This window comes from Pogona vitticeps, chromosome 11 (genome assembly GCF_051106095.1).
Source record: "Pogona vitticeps strain Pit_001003342236 chromosome 11, PviZW2.1, whole genome shotgun sequence".
NCBI lineage: Eukaryota > Metazoa > Chordata > Lepidosauria > Squamata > Agamidae > Pogona > Pogona vitticeps.
This window is the reverse complement of record NC_135793.1, coordinates 12,856,334-12,876,657: the sequence shown is the minus strand read 5'-3', so window position 1 is coordinate 12,876,657 and position 20,324 is coordinate 12,856,334. Positions and strand designations below refer to the sequence as shown.

Here is a 20,324-nt window from a genome sequence, read left to right as displayed (position 1 = left end):
AATGCATTAGTTAGCATCCATTCAAATGGAACACTGTCTTCCTTGAAAAGAAGGCACGTGGGCACACTACAAGAGCATGTGACCAATGAATGGACTCTCCATCACATACAGTTCCACAGTCTGCTCAGGATAGGAAAGAGGGAGAAATGATGCTGCCTGTTCTTCATTCTGTTCTTTCAATAGATCTTAGAGAATGTCTGAGGCTTGGCTTTCCTGTTTGAAGCATTTGGATTGTGGCCAATGATTATATTGAAAGTTGTTTACTTTTTGCTCTGTTAGGGATTTGCAAGGCTGGTGAGTTGTTGCGGCTCTATCAAATTTACCTAAGTGTTTTTAGATTAATATTCCATCCTTCTCCTCCTTCCTCCCCATAATTTATTTATCCCATTGTACTCTACAGTATATTTTATGTAGCAGATTTACAGGTCAGCAACTCGTGACTTTTGCCACTGTAAATTAAGCTAATAATTGGATTAGAATAGATAGCAGTGCAATTCTATTTGATGAGGTTTCATCAATCCATAATGAAAATGAGCTCAGGCCACAATAAAAGGGAATTAGCAAACCTGTGCAAAAACTTTCTTGCCTTCATTATTGAATTACAAAATTCCAATGACACAAATTCTTTATGGCATAACACAAGCCATACAATTGTAGGAAAGCGCTTATTATGAGAGGAAAGATGGAGCAAGGAAGTGTGAATATTCATAGGTGATTGACTTCCTAATGGACATTTCATTGAGTTCTTAGACCTCCAAGATAAATTCAATATCCATAAGAATAAATATCAAATATGTAAAGATTACATCTCCACAAAACTTAATAATTTCTCTGTCACTCCAAAGGAATCCAACTCATCAAGCTATTTTTAAAACCACGATAAGAACATGAAAGAAAAATTCATAGCTGCATATGTCCTATGTTCCTTCTGAATATACATGCATACAATACTCAACAGAGCTGGAGAAGGGATGCATTGCCCCCTTACCCCGGAATAACCATGCCAAACCAAGTGTATGGGTTAAACATGGGCCACACTTTATTAAATTCTATTCAGTTCTCATGAATATTGTCAATCTTTTGGCAAAGGGGGGTCCTGCTGTAGTGCAGATTCAGGTTTCCAACTTGGGTTCTAGAGTGACCATTGAACAGCTAATAGGCTGAACCCAGGTCTCTGTTATCCCGTTCTTAACTACCATGGGATAACTACCGGCCCCCATTTTGCCCTGGACCCCCTGCCTTTCTCTCTGTGCTGACCATGGGTCTGGGTGCATCTCCAGCATATCTTTCCCTCCAAGCACTGCAGTCGCCTGATCCGCAGTGCTGGGAGTTCAGATGAGCTACAATGTCCTCCCATTACCATCAAAATCCCAGTTCCAATACCTGTCCAATCCGCACTACCTGCCACAGCATTGGGACTAGCTACCTTTTGTCCCATGCTCCCCATCGAGATGCTCCAGCTCCAACAGCGGGCCCCCCTTGACGTCCTCCAGGAAGACATCCAAACCTCGTTCAGAGAGATGAACGCCATCTGGCCTAAAAAATTCTAGCCTATCAAGTTGGATCCTGTGGTGGCCAACCACTGATCCCAGGCCACATCAACTGCTCTGTTAACACTCCGCCGGGCAGTGTTTACGGGCCAAAATTGTCTTGCCCCCTTCCAAAACAGGTGAGGGATGACTGTTGACCATATGATCTGCATTTCCGGATAAGTGCCCTTCAGCCAAGTGAGGTCATAAATCACATCAATTACTGGGGACCTCCCTGGGTACCATGCCAACTTGTTGCCACCCAGGTGTATCACCAACACATCTGGCGGGTGTCATCTGAAGACAGCCGCTCGACATAGCTGACTCCACAGCATGCCACGGCACCCTCTCCATTCCATATAAGCCCGCCCATTGAGGCCCAGGTTACTCCCCCATGGGGATGTGGCAGCGTATTTTTCTGCCCAGAAAACATAACTGTGGCCCATCATGATGAGGTGTCTCCTCCTTGGTACCAATGGGGCACCTGCAAAACATAAACACAGTAGGCCTCCTGCCTGCACAATAGTTAGCAGCTGAATGTACCGGTGGTATGATGTTGATGCCCAATAGCCTATTTGCTTAATGTCATGTGGTTGATATCCAAGGGCTGCCGCCATGAAAGCAGCCCCAATTCTGAAAGCATATGTGCCAAATCGCAGGCCCTGGGCTCCTTGCCTTTGGAGCACCACTTTGGCCAAATTCCAAAACTGGTACTTCGTCAGGGGAAAACCGTCCTTGTGAATGAAAAGGTTTCCTGGTTCTGCCCCCCTCCTGCCCACGTATTCCTCCATAGCCTTCTCTGGGCATATGAGATTGACTGTGCACGGAGCCAATGTTACCAGCGCTCCTTTCCCCCACTGGTCAGCCTTGGATCAACATATGTGCAGCTGCACGACGCCATTCTCAACCTGGACATCAGCCAACTGCAAAGCTGCCCTGGATCTGTTCCCTTTGCCTTCGGTGACTACCTTGATAATCCAAAGGGCGACGAAAAATGTTATTAAGGTGGCCTTCTGAAATAAGCTTACCTCAAACTCATCCCGACAAATGGATCCCCACTTCTGGCAAATACCCTTCAGTAGCTCAGGGGATATGGGCACCCTGGTATCCTTGACCCTGCCCCTTTCCTTGGTCCAACCTTCTATCATCTTTCGTATGTGGAAATCAGAAGAAAAATCTGTAAAACCCCTGGCTTTGGTGTAAAAGGCCAATGCTGAAACCTTTCCTTGAATAGTACCCGGGGCCAAACCTTGCCTGTGCAAGCTGATGATGAATAGTTGACTGGGACAGGCCAGCTCTGTTCCAGACCCACTGACTCTCTGAATTTTTGGAATTCTCTACTCACTGCTGAGTACCCTCCTTGTTCTTGGTGCAAGGGCCATGCAATCTGCGTCTTTGCGCGAATTGACCAGACCTCCTGGGGAAGGACCTCTGGCACTTCGCTGGCCCATGAGTCCAGCTCCTTGAACCGTTGCATCTGTTGACGTAATAAGGCATTGGCTAGCCTGTTGTCAATGCCAAGGACATGCCGGGACTGTATTAATATATTAAACTTCAATACCCACAGCGTGGGTATAACCCTCTCTGAGGGCCATAACCCTCTCTGAGCGGGATGTGAGGATATTGACTACGTGCACTACAGCCTGGTTGTCACACCAAAAACGTACTATCAAATCTGACCACTCCTCTGCCCATAGCCACAGTGCCCCCACAATAGGAAAAAAATCCAAAAATGTCAGGTCCCTCGTGACACCTGCCTTGTGCCATTCGTCTGGCCAGGTGCCGGCACACCACTTGCCCCTGTAGTAGATTCTGAATCCAGCTGAACCTGCCACGTCTGACTGGACATGGAACTCTGTCATGAGCAACCTTAGGCTTCTGCAGAAGGACACCCCATTATACCTCTCCAGGAACTGCCTCCAAACCTCCAAGTCCTCCCTGATTACCACTGTAATCCTCATTCTGTGAAATGGACGCTGCAGCCCTTGTATAGATGCACAGAGCCGCCATAAGAAGGATCGACCCGGGGCTATCACCTTGCATGCAAAATTGAGGTGGCCCACTAGCTCTTGCAGCTCCCACAGTGTGACCTTCTTCCTGCTTAGGAGAGATGTTACTCTGTTCCTAAGGTCATCAAATTTTTCCTATGGCAACCTGGAAGTCTGCTGGACTGTATCCAACTCAATCCCCAAAAACATCAGGGTCGAGGCCGGTCCTTCAGTTTTCTCCTCAGCCAAAGGGAGTCCCAATTCCTCAGCCATTGTCTGGAAATTTTCAAGTATGAATCTACACTTTCCGGTGTTCATTTCCCCACAGAATAGGTAATCCTGGAAAAAATGATCCGACTCTGAACCTAAGTTTTAATTCCACAAAGGTACTGAAACACTCGAAAGCCGAGCAAGAAATAGAACAGCCCATTGGTAATGCCTTGTCTACATAAAATGACCCTTGAAACTAGAAACCTAGCAAATCAAAATCTAATGGATTAACCGGCAAAATTCTAAACACTGATTTAACATCACACTTTGCCATCTCGGCCCCCACTCCACATTGGTGGACCATACCCACTGTCTCATCAAATGATGTGTATCGAACTGTACAAAATTCTTGAGGGATGGCATCTCCCCAGCTGTTCTCGCAAACAGCCCCATGATACTGCGTGTCATCCGGGGAAGCAGGCAAAGGCACGCCTCACTGTGGGAGTCCTCGGCCCCCACAGCAGCAGCATCATTTTCCCAACAGATGCATTGGATTGCTAACTGACATGTTGGTACTGAGCAAGGCTACAGATTTGCCAAGGTCCTGGCTGATGGAGGGAGACCACACACTAAGCAGGGAGTTTTCCTTTTCAGTCCCACACACTGAAGCTCCACACAATGAAGTGGCCAATGACAAAGGTTATAAGGCTAAGGTCATGGCCTTTACATACTCTTCTCTAACTTCTCATAGTGACCAGAGCTGATTCAAGACTGGGCAAAGAAAATAAGTGTTCCCCCTTCCTCCCCCCTCCCATATCTCCTCCCTAAATAGGTCATTCAACATGAACAGTGCAATATAACATAAATAAGACTGACTCACAAAGATAAACTTGGTAGCAGCAAGTAAGTGAACAATGCTTAGGTAAACAAACAAACAACAATGAAAAGGAAGCCTAGCTTATAAAATTAGTGTTATGATATTCAGTGCAAGAACAACACCTTAACAGCTTAACAATAATGTCAGGAAGAGGAATAGAAAAGGAAAAGAAAATACTCTAGGTCAATGACTGGTTACAAATGTGGTGTCGACGTGAATTATTTGGTTTCTGGGACCACAGGCTAAGCTTCCTGGAAGAAGGACCACTAGCAAGAGATGGCTTACACCTAGCAAGGACTGGGGGAGTGTGACCCTGTTGATATTCCTGGACCTCTCAGTGGCTTTTGACACCATCGACCATGGTGTCCTTCTGGATAGGCTGGCTGGGTTGGGAGTTGGGAGCACCGCTTTACAGTGGTTCTGCTCCTTCCTGGCTGACCGTGTCCAGAGGGTGGTGCTGGGGGACAGTTGCTCTGCCCCATGGCGTTTATGTCATGGGGTTCCTCAGGGCTCAATACTGTCCCCCATGCTGTTCAACATCTACATGAAACTGCTGGAAGAAGTCATCAGAAGGTTTGGGCAATATGCTGATGACACTCAGCTCTACCTCTCATTTTCCATCAATCCAGGTGAGGCAGATTCTATGCTGAACTCATGTCTGGACCTGATAATGGACTGGATGAGGGTTAATAAAGTGAACCTCAATCCAGACAAGACGGAAGTGCTGTTAGCCTTTCTTCAGCTGCGGAAATTATACCAGCTACGGCCCTACCTGGATGAACGGAGTCTCATGACAGTTACACACGCGCTGGTAACATCCCGCATAGATTACTGCAATGTGCTCTATGTGGGGCTGCCTTTGAAGACGGCCCGGCGACTGCAACTGGTCCAGAATCGAGCTGCACGGCTGGTGAGTGGCGCAGCTGCTAGGGAACATATCCAGCCAATTCTGTTCAAGCTACATTGGCTACCAGTTGCTGCCCGGGCCCAATTCAAAGTGCTTGTTTTGACATATAAAGCCCTAAACAGCTTGGGCCCTGGATACCTGAAGGACTGCCTCCTACCCAGCATTTAAGATCTAGCCAGGGGGCCCTTTTGAAAGAGCCATCCCTTAAGGAGGTAAGAGGGGCGGCTTGTAGACAAAGGGCCTTTTCGGCAGCTGCCACCAGACTATGGAATGCCCTCCCGACTGAAATTTGTCTGGCACCGATGCTGATGACATTTTGGCACCAGGTCAAAACCTTCCTGTTCCAGAAGGCTTTTAATTGAAATAATATTAGCTTTGGTTCCAATGGCAATTTATATATAAATTAAATAAATAATAAATAATAATAAATACAGTGGTGCCTCGCACAACGATTGCTTCATACAACGATGAATTCACACAGCGATGGGTTTCTTTGAGGAATTTCCCCCATCGTTTAACGATGTTCTCTATGGGGGAATTTCACTTAACGATGTCCCATTTTCGCTCCTGTAAAAGTATCTTAAACTGTTAGAAACCTGTTTTAAATGCTTGCAATCGTTAGCCCACCTCCTGAACCCTATGCAAACTTAATTTGGTGTTGTTCTGAGTCGTTGTTAATTTTTGGTGATTTTTTAAATTCTCCATTGAAAGCCTTTGAATGGTCCGTTCAAAGGCTTTCAATGGAGAATTTAAAAAATCAAGCAAGCATTTAAAACAGGTTCCAGACATTGTAAGACACTTAAAAATGAGCAAAAATGGAAGAGCTTCAAAAGCACTGAAGCACTTCAGTCCTTTTGAAGTCCTTTCCGATGTCCATTTTCGCTCATTTTTAAGTGTCTTACAATACTATTTAAGATAAGTGTAATGTGGCTGAGCCACTCTGAGGTCACCTCCTACTCAGGCCTTTCAGAGTGGTCACCATGCCACTTCACACTCTTGCTGCCACCAACCTTTCCTTTAAATAAAAAGGACAAGGGTTTCTTCAAACAGAATGAAGTATTTATTGATTTGTACAAAATAAAAGGAGTAAATCACTGGTATAGAATCAAGTTGTCAATCACGGTTACTAAAACACTAACTCACACAGACTTTCCCTCACTGGCACTCAGGCACGCAGGCCTCTTTCTCTCACACACTAGATCTCTCCAGATCTCACTCTCTAACTCTATCAATCTGCATCTCACACACTCTTCACCCCCCTTTTTATACCAGCTCCTCCCCTTCAGTTCCACCCTCGGTCACACCAATGGCTGATGATTCACTGCCCAGGTGAGGTCATGGCTGCCCGTTATAATAAGTATATATGATAGAAAGGAACTCCAGAATCTTAGAAAAGAAGCACATATATTTAAGGATATTTATAATATATGTTTAGAACACCTTAATGTAATGATAAGTAAGAGATACAATATTTACAAACAAACATAGATAATTATAGTAGGCATCCTTCAGTCTCGAGAGACTATGGTAACATGCTCTGATTGGAAGTCTTGGAACAGTGTCTTGTGTGGCTGAGAAGGCCAATTCAAGAATGACAATCTCTTCCACATAGAAGACAAATACAATCTGTTTCCTGTCCAGCTCCCTGGTTTTGCTTGTTTCAGGACTGCCTCTTTGCCTTGGCCTGCTGTACAAGTGTCTCTTCAAATTGGGAGAGGCCATGATGCACCCCCTGCCTCCAGGCTGAATGCTCAGACGTCAAGGTTAGCAATAGATAATTAGCAATTTGTTATATTAGTATATTTATAGATTAAGAGGGTTAGAGTGGGTGACACTGAAAAGAAAATTAGAAGGAATTAGACAATCTTGTTTAGTAAAATATGATTATAGACTGTACATCACAACATATATACAATCTATTAGACAAATAATGAGAAAGAATATATTTATAAAGATAGCTTATAGACTGTATAACTGCAATGTTTAATCTCCAAATCCTTTCTTATAATGTGAATGGGTTGGGGTCTCCAGTGAAAAGATATAGAGTCATTAAGTCTATTCAAAAATTAGATGTGTTGTTATAGGAGACTCATCAAAATAAGAACAAGAAAGAGATCATTAGGCACCCAACGGGTTCGAAAACACACGTGTTTGTTTGGACAGAGAGCAATCAGGAGTTTGCACATGCTAAAATGGGCTGAAGAGTCCAAATTCAGCTAGCCATGATACAACACTCCTTCTCGCAAGTCTGCCCACATAAGAACACCCTAGTACTCTCAGATATTATTGTGAAAAGGTCAAGTGGGCTTTGTAGTCCTTAGACTTAACTTGCACCACTGACAGGACTCTAAGTAAGCTAGGCCGAGGCAGCACTCTCAGATGACCCTATGACAAGTGTACTGTTCAGGAAACCAAATGAGTTTTATAATCTTTATTTTATTAAAGAAAAAGCATGTTACTAAGTTTCAAAGCCAAAATAAATAAACTAGCATTGTGCTGTTTAGTTACACAGATGTAGTGAGGCAAAGAAAACATGAAAAATAGAAAAGTATTCAAAAACCTTATTAAAAATACAAAAAGACATTAAAAAGAATCAAAACAGTTCCAGTCCAGGAAATCATTAGTAAAACAAAATAATCCAAGTAGGTTATGAAAAGGCGATAGTCCTCAGTGATACTATAGAATAAAAATCCCTTAACAAAAATAAAAATCCCTTATATGTCCCATAGTACTTAGTAAAGAAAAATCCAGTAATTATACCATAGTCCTTACAACATTACAAGAGCATAGTCCATATGGAGTATTCCAAGAAAAGAAGTCCATAAAGAATATTCCATAGAACAGTCCATAGAAAATAGTCCATGCACAGTCCTTAGGAAAAATCCCATAAGTCCAAAAGTAATCCAGCAAAGCATAGGAACCAGTCCATGTAGGTAGGCCACCAGCCTGTCTCGAAAGACATTAGGGTGAGTCCCAAATGGCTGAAGAGTAGGTCACGAATGACTGAAAGGTCAGTCTTGGAAAGACAATGTCCATAGGCAAAAAGTTCCTTTTTCAAGAGTAACTGGCAAGGGCTCATCGCACCTTCCCACGATGTCATCCAATCAGAGTTCGTTACTAGGCAAACAGTCCTGTTACATCACATGACTTCCTTCCCATACGCACCAGATGTTATTTGGGTTTTCTGTGGTTTATCAGAGTCACAACAATTCCCATCTATCTAATCACACAGAGTCCTTTCTCAGGCTCTCAGAATAACATTCTCTCTGCTCGCCTGGAAAACACATGTCAGCATAGCAAAGATACTTTATACAAAGAAACAAGATGGAACCTCTCTGGCTTATTTCTTAATTACAAAACCCATATGCCTTAAAAGATTTTAACTCAAAAACCCATCTCATCACAAGCCCCCTGAAGATTAACAAAATTCCTAAACAATTTAAGTTTTAATTTTGATAACTGAATAAGATGAGATGTCATAATTAAGCAGTAACAAAATAGAGAAAGATATTAACTTGAACATAAAGTAATACATTTCAAATATGATTCTAAAATAGCAAAACAATTGAGACATGAGAACTATTATAATTACAGTATTTACCATACATGAGAGAAAATTGCATTAGGCACTTCTACTAGTCTGAAAAACAGAAGAACAAACATGTTAGTATACTTAATCAAATACATCACTCTGCATATGCTCAGATAATACTCTAGTCATCAAACAGTAAAATAATGAAACAAGGTTTAACATCATAATAACTTGACAAACCAATATACTGATATGAAGTAATAATAGTGAAAACACTCTATGTATGCTCAGGAACATAGTCATACAGGGCCCCCAAAATATTTCTGTGGTCACGGGTAGAGGTAGATATGGCGTGGCCCCAGTCCCTACTCGTGTAAGAAGAACGAGGGACAGATGTCTGAAGGCTGTCCACTGTTCTGAGCCTGGGGCCACCCCTCAATATCGAGGCAGCCAAATCAGTCATCCTTCCACTCTACGCCTGGTGTTGTTGAATGCCAGGTCTGTCGCCAATAAGGCCCAGGTGATTTATGACCTTATCCTGGAAGAGGACGCAGACCTGGCCTGCATAACCGAAACATGGATAGGCGGAGAGGGGGGTCCTCCCCTAGCACTCATCTGTCCGCCCGGTTATGCCGTCCAACATCAGGGTAGACTGGAAGGTCGGGGGGGAGTCGCCATTGTTTATAAATCCATCTTGGAGGTTACTAGGCGCTCCTCGGTGGTAAAGCCGGGTCTGGAGGCCCTCCACGTGTCGATTGGGGCCAGGGATGGTATTGGGATCTTGCTGGGCTACCGTGCTCCCCGCGACCCAGCCATTTCCCTACCGGAGCTGGTGGACTTTGTCTCCGCGGCACTGTTGGGTTCCCCGAAGCTGCTGGTTTTGGGGGACTTCAACGTCCATGCGGGGGCAGAGATTTCCGGACCAGCTCTTGAGTTCTTGGAGACCATGGCCTTCTTGAACATGTCCCAACATGTCACCGGCCCCACCCACGTGGGCGGCCACACACTCGACCTGGTCTTTTCCTCCAGTGGGAGTGGGAGTGGTCCGATGGTGACTGACCTTGAGTCGGTCGCCCTGTCATGGTCGGATCATCACCTAATAAAATGTAACCTCAACATGGCCCTCCCCCCTCGCAGGGAGCAGGGACCTATTGTTATGGTCCGCCCTCGAAGGCTACTGGATCCGATTGGATTCCAGGATGCCATGAGAGGTGCTATGGCTGACCTGGCGGGCGCTCCTGTCGAGGTTCTGGCTGACAGCTGGTTCGCCGCTGCGGTCAGGGCTGTAGACATGATCGCACCTAAACGCCCTCTCCGACGCAGAGCCCGCCCGGCACCCTGGTTTAACCAGGACCTCCGGGCGCTGAAGTGGGTCAGGAGACGGCTAGAGCGCAAATGGAGAAAGGACCCGACGGATTATAATTGGATAGCTGTTAAGGTCGCCACTAACCTTTACCTGGCTAAGGTAAAGGCTGCCAGTCGAGCATACTTCGCTAACCGGATAAGCGAAGCGTCCAACCAGCAGGCGGAATTATTCCGTATAGTGCGCGACCTATCCGGAATTGGCCCGGGTGATGGGCCTCCCCTAGTTTTACACCGGACCAATTTGCAGCATTTTTTAAATCTAAAGTGGAGGCCATCCGCCGGGACCTCTCTCCTTTTTTGAATACAGTTAGTTGAGCTGAGATGTCCAGCGCTCCGTCTTGCCCGGCAATTTTTGACTCCTTTCAGCCTGTCACGCCTGACACTGTCGCCAGGGCGCTTGATCGCTGTCGCGCCACCACCTCCTCCCTGGACTCCTGTCCGGCCTGGCTAATCAAAGCAGCCAGGCCTACAACAACAGAATGGGCCACTGTAATAATTAATGGGTCTTTCCTTGAGGGCAGATTTCCATCTGCCCTCAAGGAGACACTCATTAGGCCCATCAGGAAGAAACCAAGTTTGGCGGCGGACGAGATTGGCAATTACAGGCCCGTCGCCAATGTTTCTTTCCTAAGTAAGGTGGTGGAGAGGGTGGTGGCCGATCAGCTTCAAGCGCACCTGGATGAAACAGATGCCCTGGATCCATTTCAGTCGGGCTTCAGGCCGCGCCATGGCACAGAAACGGCATTGGTCGCCCTGTGTGATGACCTACTGAGGGAGGCTGACAGGGGCAAAGTGTCCCTGCTGGTCCTCCTCGACATCTCAGCGGCCTTTGATACCATTGACCACGGTATCCTCCTGGGGAGGCTCTCCGAGTTGGGAATTGGTGGCCTCGCATTGGCTTGGCTCCGTTCCTTCTTGGAGGACCGCCCCCAGAGAGTGCAGCTTGGGGAGAGCGTCTCGGCCCCGTGGAATCTCAATTGTGGGGTCCCACAGGGGTCGATCATCTCCCCAATGCTGTTTAACATCTATATGAGGCCGCGGGGTGGGGTCATCAGGGGGTGTGGAGCCCGGTGTCATCAGTATGCCGATGATACTCAGCTCTACATCTCCTTTCCACCTACCGCAGGAGAAGCCGTTCTGTCCCTTCAGCGCTGCCTGGGGACCGTACTGCAATGGATGCAGGAGAACGGGCTGAGGCTGAACCCGGACAAGACGGAGGTACTAAGGGTGGGTGCCCCCACAGTCGGGAACTTGGGAAACTCCCTCTCTTTTGGGGGGGTGACCCTTCCCGCTAAGGATGGGGTCCGCAGCTTGGGAATCCATCTTGACCCAGCGCTCACTATGGAATTCCAGGTGACGTTGGTGGTCCGAACCGCCTTTTACCATCTCAGGCGGGTGGCCCAGCTGCGTCCCTATCTTGATGTTGGGGCGCTCACCACTTTGGTGCACGCGCTCGTAATCTCAAGATTAGACTACTGTAATGTGCTCTACGTGGGGCTACCTTTGAGGCTGCTGCGGAAACTTCAGGTGGTGCAGAACGCGGCGGCCAGACTCCTTAGTGGGGTGAAAAAATTCCAACATATCTCACCCACTCTGGCCGCATTGCACTGGCTGCCCATCCGATTCCGCATCGACTTCAAGGTGTTGATGCTCACGTAGGGTTTAGGGCCTCGATATTTGGCGGAACGCCTTCTACCACCAAGTTCTACCCGTGTCACTCGTGCGAGCCAGGAGGTGAGGCTGAGGAGCCTAACGCCGAGGGAGGCCCGGAAGGAGAAGACAAGAAATCGGGCCTTCTCGGCGGTGGCTCCTCGCCTCTGGAACAACCTTCCCCCGGACATTCGCGTGGCCCCCTCGCTGGGTATTTTCAAAAAGCAATTAAAGACAATGATGTTTCGGCAGGCCTTCCCTCCCACCCCCCCTAGCTAATCCTGATTTTCCTTTTTTCTTTTTCTTAGTTTATAATTTTATGGTTGAAAGTTTTCTTCTAGTCATTGTTGTACCCCTGTTGTGAGCCGCCTAGAGTGGTCTATTGACTAGATAGGCGGGATATAAAATAAATAAATAAATAAATAAATAAATAAATAAATAAATAAATAAATAAATAAATAAATACCAAGAAAATTAAACATCAGAGCTTTATCAATTCTAGCCATTTTCTCCCCTTGCATCTGCACTAAACATTCGAGATAAGCAGTGGGGAATTAAAGCGTCCTTTCCTGGTAGATGTTCAACATCAAAATCATATTTTTGCAATCTGAAATACCACTGCATTAATCTTGGGCTTCGATGTCTCTGCTTCTCTAAGAATGACAAAGCATTTTGGTCTGCTTGAATTGGATCAGGGCTGTAAATTACAAAGTTGCCTACATAGCCAATCACATAATATAAATCACCAAACAATTCATCAACCAATTTCTGAAAAGTAACATAGGTATTTTCCATTCCAGGTGCTAGTTTTCTGAGGTGGTAAATTCCCTGAGGGCAAGTAAATGATGTATAAGGGCGATGTTCTTCTTTAATTAAAATCTGATAAAGCCCTCCTTTTATTCCAATCACAGAAATGTATTCAGTGTTTGCAACAATTTCTACTAACATCTCAACATCGATTGTAAGGATTGATTCAGTCTTCGTCAACTCATTTAACTGGCTAAAATCTAATTCCACTTTAGGATTAGCTAACACAGACTCCAATATCTGCCCTGGGTTGAATTGATCAATGCCTTCCATGCCTTGGTCCAGAAATGCCACACCCCTGGACACATGTATCACTGAATTAGCTGGGCTATCAGGTTTAGTCAAAAGAGGCCGCTATTGCATCAAAGTTCCCTCAGAAGTACTCTGCATAGCCTCAGAAACAGTATCAGCATTCTCACCACTTCCTTGGAAAATAGGCTGTTGAAAATAAGAATGGTCCCCAACCTCCGTTTTTCTCTCTAAAGATCTTTCTGAGAAGATTAACTGTGGTACTGGGCCAAAGCTTCCAGATATGATTTCAGTCTCTGGAGAAACATCAGTACTTTGTAATCCCAAAAAGTTAGCGCTTCCCCCTTCATTGGTTGTGTTAGAAACAGTCTCACAATCTGACAGGTTCAAATGCAGCTTTCTATGTTTAAGCAAGTTTACAGTCCCATATTCACTTGTACTACTGAAACAATGTGAAAGTTCATGCTGCAAGGTCTCTGTACAAATAACTCCTCCTGTAACATTACTCAACGTCTCTGGTAAAGGTACTTTATCTCCTTCAGTCTGCTTTGATGTGTTCTGTCCTGTCCTAATTAGTTCCCCTTTATGGAGCATTGCCTCCCTGCAAAGCTGCCAGGAAGACCAAGGAATGCCCTCCAACTTCACAGTATCTAATTTCACTGTTCTCTCTGGGCTGAGAGAAAGGGGGTTGTTTGAGATCTGACATGCATCAAAATCTGCTGACACAAGTCCTAGCGAAGAATTAAGCTGAGTCTCTATTTCATCATCCCGGTATTTCACTCCCCCATGAACTACTGTTGCTTCTAAGCTCTCAGTCCCAGCAATTGCTTTATTACTTTGGAAAATCCCTTGCTGTCCTTCTTCTAGCAAACCCATAGTCTCATCCCGAATTATTTCAGAACTTCTCACCTGTCCTGTGCTCTGAAAAAGAGCTGAGGTTGGTGCTGAGCTGAATTCCAATGCACTGCAGTTCTCTGGAGCACTGCAGTTTTCCCTTGGGTCGTCCGATGCTATTTCCCTCAAGTTCCCTTCTCGGCGAATTTTCTCCTGCATTCCCTTCTCTGCGTGCGGCTCCAGGGCCTGTGAATCCTCTGTTTGGACGGGCGATGAATCGCTGTCTTCTCTGGAATGCTCATTAGAATTCCACTGGGCCTCGTTAACTCTTTCCACACAAGCATCTTGCATCTCCGGATCGCTCCCAATTGTTTGGAGCGTCTCGTTGCAGTAATCCCCAAAGGAACCCTGCTGAGTTTGGAAAAACTTTTGCATCAAGCCAGGTTCTGTGCTAAGAAAATGTTTTAAAAGTATGTTTTCATAGTACAGATTTTCTATAAGGGAATCTCTTTCCCCAATTTTCTGCTTGGCTTGCTCGAAAAATCCCGAAGCCACTTCCAAGAGTATATCCACGGTTTTCGACTGGTTTTGCTCCTTCATCTTCTGCTGGCAATCTAGCCTAGGCTAGGTCAGCAATAACAACCAAAACTCCAAGAAAGAAACAAAAAACAATTTAAAAATCTCCTCTGCACCTTCGACCAACTGCTGTCACTCTGTGACCCTAAGGTCTGTGAGAAGACAGACAGCTGCCAAACCAGAATACTGAAAAATCCAAAAGGAAGAGAAAAGAAAAACTGTGATCACTCTGTGAACCCTAAAGTTACAGAGATGATCAATGACTGAACTGGGTGCAGATAGATACCTCTAAGATCATAGGGCATGACTCTAGGCTAAGCCAGATGCAACTAGGTACTCCTGCCAGATCCTAAGATCATAGTGGGGAGACCCAGAGCTAGTCTGGAACACGGCCAGGTGCTCCGTGTAAGCAGCCCCTTATCTCCAAGAAGATTTATGGGGGTGCCGGAAATTGGGATGAGTACGAAATCCAGACAAACCTCTAACTGCTGAGCAGAGCCACTTAGATCTCAGCCAGGTCCTGTCTAAATTTCTTCCTCAGAAAGCCAATCTCCTTATTAAGAAAGCAACACACACAGACACATCCTTGAGCTATACTCAGAATAATCTGGCTCTGGAACTTTGGGTAGCAAACACACGTGGCCAATTAGACATTTAGCCAGTCTGTGCAAGAACTAACACCTGCAGATTTAATCATTACTGCTTTATTGAAAAGAATTGCTTTAGAAAAAAATTCAGTTGATAGTAAAATAGTTTAGTAGGTACATTTTCATTCAAGACCAACGGAACACTCCACTCCCCCACTCCAGCTGAAAAAATAAAGAAATAGAATTATGCTAACTAACAAAAAGCATAAATAATCCATCTCACGTGTCTTAGGTCTTCAAAGGCTGATGTTAGATGAAAACCTGTTGACTTCCATCAGTCCAAGGTAGGAAAAATAGTCCATTAAGGGAAAAGCACGTGTCTGCCCCTTTCTCAGGCAAACTCCATCTTTTTTTCAACTCCTCACTCACTCCTTCTTCTTCCCAGAAGGCTTCATAAGGAACACCCCCTCCTGGGTCTTGTTGTTCCGCCTAACTTTCTCATGGAGCTTCAGTTGTTATCATTCTTTGTGGCAGAATTATTTTAACTACGAAAGTGTCTGCTCTCTGCTCATCTTAGCAACGAGATAACCAGAGAGCGAAGCTTCTCTGAAACAGCATGTAAAACTTTCCTACTACAGAACAGACTTTAAATCAAAATGGATGCTATTGGGACAATCTTAGGACTACATATCCCATTCTAATACACATAAAAACACAAATCATCACATGCCCCCCCTGATTATCGTTAAAATTCAGAGCAGTTAATCTGATCTAATTTTAAGAAATCAAGTAAAAGTAACTAAAAAGTAATTCAAAGTAATTAACTAGTTATATCTCAAAATTCAACTACAAAGCAAATATGATAATACTGAAACATAGCACACTGTTGAATACATTGTTTCAACGTTCAGGTTCATAAGAATCTTCACAGTACATTCTAGAAAGACCATCTGCCACTACATTCAATTTTCCAGGAATGTGTTGAACTTCAAAATCAAAATCTTGCAATGCTAGACTCCATCTCAACAATTTTTGGTTGTGAGATTTCATCTTCTGTAACCAAACTAAAGCTCTGTGATCTGTTTGGAGTGTAAATGTACGCCCCCATAGGTAAGGTCTAAGTAAATTGAGAGACCAAAATATAGAAAGAGCCTCTTTTTCAGGTACTGCGTAATTTCTCTCTCTATCCAAGAGTTTTCTAGAGAAGTATGAGATAGGGTAAAGGTTCCCATCTTCTCCTTGCTGTAACAAAACGGCTCCAAGTCCTAATTCAGAGGCATCTGTTTGTAAAATGAATGGTTTGTCAAAATCAGGGGATTTCAGTATAGGTGCATCCATAATCTTAGCTTTTAAAGCATCAAAGGCACCTTGACACTCTGGTGTCCACTTTACCTTGACAGGCTGTCTCTTCTTAGTAAGCTCTGTCAGAGGTGAAGCCAAATGACTGAAATCAGGAATAAATTTTCTGTAGTAGCCAACTAGGCCCAAAAACGAGCGTACCTGTTTCTTAGTTTTTGGAATAGGCCAATCATTAATAGATTGTACTTTAGCTTGCAAAGTCTGAATTTCTCCTTGCCCAATCAAATGACCTAAGTACATGACTTTTCCTTGCATCCATTGACATTTGCTGGCTTTGACTGTCAGTCCTGCTTGCTGAAGTCTGGACAAAACAGTTTCAATGTGAGACATGTGAGAATCAAAATCAGAACTGAAAATGGCAACATCATCAAGATAAGGACTGGCAAAAGGTAAACCATGTAAAAGTTTGTCTATCATCCTTTGAAATGACGCACCGGTGTTCTTCAAACCAAATGGCAATCTTCGGAAACGGAAAGTTCCCACGTGCGTGATGAAAGCGGTCTTATCTCGTGAATCTTCGGCCAAATCTAACTGCCAATACGCATTCTTTAGATCGAGAATGCTGATAAACTTAGCCTTTGAAAGATGTTCAATTAAATCATCCATTCTAGGCAATGGGTATGGATCTGGAACAGTAACACTGTTTAACTTTCTGTAATCAACACAAAATCTTACTTCCTCGAGAATTTCACCCAAAGCGTTACGTTTTGGCACCAGAACCACCGGAGAAGCCCAAGGGGAGAATGACGGTTCAATCACCCCCAAAGATAACATCTTTTGTATCTCTTGTTCAATTTAGATAGCATGATTACCAATTGCTCTATATGGGCTAGACCGTATGGGCTGGGCATTGTTCTCAGTAGTTATCACATGGCTGATCAATTTGGTGTAACCTGGTTTATCTGAAAATACATCTTGGTATTGTTCTAAAATTTGAAACAAGCTTTCCTTCTGATCAACGGTACCTGTTAAAACAAGATTATCAGACCATGTACCTGCATCTTGCAATTCAGACAACATATCAATAGGTTCATTTGCAGCATGAAAATATTCAGCATGACATTGAAAAACCATTGCAGATCTATCTTTGTACAGTTTCAAACTATTGACATGGTAAAGAACAGGTTTCTTATTAGAATCCAACATTTTGACAAGATAATTGACATTTCCCATTTTTTTAACAATTTCACCTGGACCTTCCCAGACAACCTCTAACTTAGAAGGTCTGAGTGGGTTCAGAACAAGTACCAAATCACCCACAGAAAATTCTCTGTGTCTGGATCTCTTGTCGTGGAAGAACTTCTGACTTGCTTGAGCGTCCAACAAATTGTCCCTGGCCAACTCCTGGACAGCCAAGAGTTTCTCTTGAAGTTTTCTGACAAAATCAGCAACTGGCACAGTACTACTTTTAACCACACCTTCCCAATCGGATTTCAGGAAGTCCAATGGTCCTTGTAGATTTCTTCCAAACACCACCTCACTTGGAGAAAAGCCACCTAGTGAAGAATGGGCTGAGCTACGGTAAGCAAACAAAGCAAAAGGCAAAAGCTCATCCCAAATGTTTCCATATTCTTGGGTCAAAGTTTTAATCATCCTAAGCAAAGTTTGTTGCCCTCTTTCCACCATACCATGAGATTGAGGATGATGGGCCGTGCTAAAACTGATGGTTATTCCACTTATCTCGCAGATCTTACGCATAAGTTCACTTGTAAAGGCTCCTGCTTGATCACAAATTATTTTGGATGGTACTCCAATACGCGAGCACAAGTCCACAATGATTCTAGCTATGGTGGTAGCTGTCAAGTTGCTAATAGCGTAAGCCTCGATCCATCTACTGGCAGAACAGATGAAAGAAATGATGTATTTTTTCTTAGATTTAGTAGGAGCAAAAGGTCATAGCACATCCATTTGCAAACACTGGAACACTTGGTCAGGAATTTCCATAATCTGCATTTCGGCCTTTACCTTGTCAGTTTGATGGCCTGTGCGTTGGCAATAGTCACAAGAACTGACATAGTCCTTTACAGTTTTTGAAATACCAGGCCAGTAAAAATGTTGAGAAATCCTCTTTAGGGTTTTTTGTATTCCCTGGTGCCCACTACTCGGATGGTCATGAGCCATTTCTAGTATTCTCAGTCTATATTCAGTAGGCACGACTAACTGTTGAACAGGTTGGGCATCCAAGCTGGATTTGGGGAAATATTCTCTGTACAAAAGTCCATTTTCTCCCCACAGGAAACTAACTTGCTGATGCGCAGGACGTTCAGCATAGTTGTCTGCTTGTGACCTCAAAGAAGCTAGAGAGGGATCATTAAGTTGCTTCAGCCTAAAGTCCTCTGATCCCTTAGGTATCACCTCCTCTATTGTAGTTTCAGTCGTAGCTGCATTATCAGGTTCGGTCACAAGAGGCTGCTGTTGGGTAAGGTCTCCATCTGAGCTATCCTCAGTGGATTCCTGCTCCCGTTCAGGATTATGCATCTCCCTACTTTGAGAACGCGTAACTACCGACATCGAAGTTGCATTTTGACTCTGCATGTGATCCAAAAAAGCAAGATCATTTCCAAGAAGAAAATCAGGTTTTCCCTCATGGGTTAAAATATGTTTTGCACCTGACCAGGACTTATAGGAAATTTTTACATAAGCTAGAGGTGTGAAATGCTGATCAGTCTCTATAGATCCATAAGTTTTTACTGGACACCTCAGGTTGTTCAAGATCAAGGTGGGGTCTAGAAAATGTTTGCTTATCGAAGAAATGTCGGCACCCGAGTCACGAAAAGCACTTAAAGCCATATCACCTCCAGGTGTGTGAAGAAAAACCACCTCAGAAAATGTGCGGGTTGCCCAGTCCCTTTGCGCAGTTGGTACTATGCAATCAGGATCCATAACAGAAAACCTCTCTCCTGATGCAGTCTCTTTTACAATTTCTGAGGAAATTGAAGCAATTTGTAAGTCCAAAACTCTAGGCACATATTGGTTTACTGCTGCTTGCATTCCACTGGCTTGCGAAGGGGTTACAGTTAAGTTAACTCCTTCCTGACTCTGTGAAGGCACAATGCTTGACTGGTGAGGCACAGAAACTGCATTACTGGCAGCTGGCACTTGCTGAGTTCCTGCTGGCACAGAACTTACATACGCCATCTTGGGTGTGCCTGCTTTAGATCTGCGTGGAGCTGGCACAGGTGTTTTTCTAGCTGGCTCCTTAACTTGGCTAGCTGGCACATTCAACCTTGGGCAATCTCGTCGCAGATGAGAGCCACCACATTCAAAACATTTAAGAGGCGTTTTACTCTGGCTAGGAGCTAGGCTCCTGCGTTGCTCAAATGAACTTTGCCTGGGCTCTTGAGAAAAAGACTTTCTAAATTCAGGCTGACTCTGTCTCTTAGGCGCTACTGGTGCAGTCTTTGCCCTAACAGCAGGTTCATGCGTTTTAAAGGAGAGAATTTCATCAGTCTTTAAAGCAAGGGTTTGCAAGTCTTTGTATCCTCTCTCCAACAAAGTACTCCTTATTTCTGAAGGCACTAAATTAAGAAAATGCTCCATGTACAACGCAGTTCTTAAATCCCCAAAGGTACTGGCGCCCAAGGAGCTCAACCACTGATCACCTAGATGTTCTATTTTGTCAGCTAGTGCAAAATAACACTCATTAGGCTGCTTTTTCAGTTTTCTAAAGTTCTGCCTCAGTATTTCCGAAGTAAAACCAAATTTTCTCTTTACCACCTCTTTAAAAATAGGCCAGTCAGGGTCCTCATCAGATAATTTGGCTACCAAGTTGGCAAGTTGCCCAGAACACTGAGTACGCAATAGCTTGAGGTACCAGGCCTCCGGTATCTTAAGATCTCGACACGCTTGTTCAT

The 20,324-nt window shown here is 44.4% G+C and overlaps 2 protein-coding genes across 2 annotated transcripts in view; both read right to left on the bottom strand.

The window, feature by feature from the left end:
• LOC140702331 (uncharacterized) overlaps positions 1-14,737 on the bottom strand; it is a 198,015-nt gene extending 183,278 nt beyond the window's left edge. Inside the window, exon 1 of the mRNA XM_078380633.1 lies at positions 14,641-14,737. The gene's annotated coding sequence lies outside the window, so the exon portion shown is untranslated. The remainder of the gene's footprint in view (positions 1-14,640) is intronic.
• The window catches only part of LOC144584466 (uncharacterized), a 258,730-nt gene that overhangs the window by 174,467 nt on the left and 63,939 nt on the right, over positions 1-20,324 (bottom strand). The gene's annotated exons all lie outside the window — the stretch shown is intronic.